We start from the raw sequence: 3,629 nt of genomic DNA on the forward strand, positions 1-3,629 counted from the left end.
TCCTTTTTTTTTAGATAATGAAAAAAATAAATAAATGATTTGATTCTAAAGGTTTAATTCCTAAGAAAACCGGGATCATCTTTTGACCTGTTGGTTGAAAAAGTCAAACAAATAAAAATAATTTGTGTATGCAACATTTAAGGTTAAAAATAAATTGTGATAAAAAACCTCAGAATTAACTTTAAATTTAATATTAAAAATTCAAATTTTGACTTATGATCATAAGCAAAAGCTAAAAGACGAATGTGCTTAGTTAATTTGTAGTAATAAAGTATAGCAAAAAAATGTAAAGACAAAACATATAAAAAAAATTTATGCACTCAAAGTTCCCTTAAAAGCTCACGAGTATTGATGTATACGTGTATTTATGTTTCTCCATTTTCCTTTTCTGTGGATGGAAATTTCTTTGAACCAGCCCTCAGTAATCACGATTTAATTAAAACTGATGGAAAACGTAAGCATCGCCAGGTGGTCGTGCCGGAGTGGTTATCGGGCATGACTAGAAATCATGTGGGCTTTGCCCGCGCAGGTTCGAATCCTGCCGACCACGTTTTTTTTTGTCTTGGACTCGAACCTTTTTAGGCATGCTCAAACTATTCTGACAAATGGTAAACTAAACTATTAAAGTTTTCTCTCTATAAAAAAATAGCTACCACATTTCATGGTATGTATATGGAGAATAAAAAATAACGTAGTCAACTGGTAAAGTTACTTATGATTGTATTTATGGTTAATTTTTAGGCACGAGTGTTATCTCGGTCAATCTGAAAGATATAGGGAGTGTTCGAAGTTGACTATGTCACCATGGCTAATCAGCGCAAGTAAAACGAAGAAAGCCATTAACACATGATTAATTGAGTATTAGCTTTTGTAAACTTAAAAAATAGATTAATATGATTTTTTTAAACAACTTTCATATAATTTTTTTTAAAAAAAATATATCGTTTAATAGCTTGGAAAGCGTGTGAATGAAGAAAAAAAAAGAAAAATTCTTAGAATGTGCCAATAGGGATAAAGCGTTCATAAAGCCAGAGTTGAAGGCCTTCTTTAGAAAGCCCACAGTTGAGGGCCATCAGAACGTGCCTAACGAGGCCTTTCCTCGGTGCATTTTATGATTTTTGCTGCATCTGCAGCACCTCGCGTACCATTCATGTCACACTCACGTGTTCAACTTCAACATCAACCCCTGCATCTGGGACATTTAACCCATTTAACTTTTTTGTCACTCTTACAAATATTTATAACAGATTTATCATTGATTCCACCTATCATAGATTTGAGGGTCCACGTATCATAGACAACGAGTGATAAATCTGTTTTGACCACTCGTAACAGTGGCAAAAAGTTAAATTTCTCCTGCATCCCCATCCCGCCACCACCCCATCCCGCCACCACGTACCCGACCAAAACACCCATCTTTTTTCTTTTCAATCAAACAAAGGATTTTAGATTACCCTAGATAAGTTTTTCAAACATCTAAACGAGAGTGTTTTTTTTAAAAGATATATAAAAGTTTCTCATCTGATCTTTTTAAAACAACATTCTACTTTACATTAAATTCATAAAACTACATGTGCGACCAAATTATCTTAAAACTACCTATTTAACCATAAATTTATTAGAAAAATATGGATTTAGTGGTGAAACTATCTACCAACAACGTGCTTTAGAGTTGTACTATTATCTAAAAGTTATAGTTTTGAAATAAAATTGATGTTAATTTAGCTTTGCGATAAAATTGACGTTAAATATACAGTTTTGGGATACACACAGATAAACCCGTTCTTTTAGGATAGTTTGATCCATCTATACCTATCTTGGGAAGTGTACTCATTACTTTATATTAGCTAACTTAGTTGTTTATATATTTTATAAATAGCTCTCATAAAATTACAAAATAGTTTTCTCCTAAAATCTCATCTACAAACTATAGGTAATTTAACCAAATTATATCAAAACTACATATTTAGCGATAAATTTATCAGAAAATTACACAATTAAGGTGTTGTGTATAAAATGCAGATTAAGTGGTGAAACTATCTACAAACCTACGTGCTTTAGAGTTTTACCGTTATTATTTTTAAGTTATAAAAGTTATAGTTTTGTGATAAAATTGATGTTAAATATGTAGTTTTGGGATACATATCAATAAACCTGTTGTTTCGTGATAGTTCGATCCATCTATACGTACCTTGTGAAATTTACTCTTTACTTTATATTAGCTAACAGCCTAACACAATTGTTTATATATTTTATAAATAGCTCTCATAAAATTAGAAAATACTTTTCTCGTAAAATCTCATCTGGACAGTCTTCCTTCTTTTTCCAGGGCTCACCGCCTCGCCGTCGACGCACGTGCGGAGCCCCCGATCCGCCCGCCCGCCGGCGAATCCCGCGATCCCTCTGGAAGCAAATCTACGAACAGATCATCGCCGGCCGCGACCGCGACGACGGAGGAATCGATCGAGAGAACGACCGACCAGCGACGCCGCCCTGCCAGAGACGAACTCAGCACAGGTCAGAGTCAGCAACCAGGGAATCACCCACCCCTGCTGTTCACTTTCCACGAGCGGCTACTATTGTAAGGGCATCACCGATATTTATTACCAACCTTGTGAATAAGGGTGGGTTATATATTAGTGTGTATTAGTTGTTGTAGCCATAATGATGAAAGAATAAAAGTGGTTAGTAAGCTGGACTCCACCATCACTAGCTTAAGAGAAAAAAAGAGAGAAATCATTTATTTGTTCCTTATGACTAAGTAGTAAGCATATTACCTGATATTAGCTGCTTAGTACTATTTTATTCCTTACTACCTACCTTATATCCATATTGTGGATGCTCTAACGTAAAGTATACCACTGGTACCTAAGCATGGATGCCATGCAAATCTATCGAAGATGTCAATAATTTATTTTTTTCAAAAAAAGTTGTTTTTTTCCTCTTCTTGCTTATAAACAATGACAAAGCAACCGAAAATTATTTTTAGAGTAACTTTAGTAGTTTTACTCTTACAACATCATTTTATTCTTATAAACCAAAATTTAAAAATTTTAATTTACAATTGATTTTGGGTTTTTCATCGCAGCTTACTTTTTAGATTACTTTTTAGAATTTGCTTTTAGATCGTTAAAAAATGTATATAATAATTTTATTCATAAATTATTTTTCGTTTATAAATATGTCGTTTTGTTTTTTCTCTCACAAATACAAATGATAACCACCTTAGCGGTTTATAAAAGATGGAAATGGAAAATATAAAATGCATGACGAAAGCACTCCTAGACATTTAAAGTTGAAAATTTAAATTAAAATTGTCATGACTTATAAGCAAGGTACTAAATAGCGGTGGTAGCGACCACTATAACAGCACAATTGCGGTATCGGCTTACTTCTGCTACCGTTATGAAGTAACGGGTTACATGTAGCGGCTTAGAACTTAGCGCCCATAATTGCAGTTAGTGGGCCGCAATAGTATCTGCTAAATGACTTAACGGACCATAATCACAGTGAAAAATATGTATGTAACCTAATCTCACCCTATCGCTTCATACCTGTCTTCTCGTGTTCACATCTAATCACATTGTCATGACTCACGAGCACTACATCCCTTGTGCTGTGCATGGATC

General features: G+C 34.0%; 1 non-coding gene across 1 annotated transcript; it reads left to right on the top strand.

Moving 5' to 3' along the window:
- The first annotated feature begins 468 nt into the window (after positions 1–468).
- Positions 469–550, top strand: TRNAS-AGA. The gene has a single exon. It is a non-coding gene; the product is annotated as a tRNA-Ser (tRNA).
- Positions 551–3,629: the final 3,079 nt, after the last annotated feature.

This window comes from Oryza brachyantha, chromosome 6, assembly GCF_000231095.2.
Source record: "Oryza brachyantha chromosome 6, ObraRS2, whole genome shotgun sequence".
In the NCBI taxonomy this organism is placed as follows: Eukaryota; Viridiplantae; Streptophyta; class Magnoliopsida; order Poales; family Poaceae; genus Oryza; species Oryza brachyantha.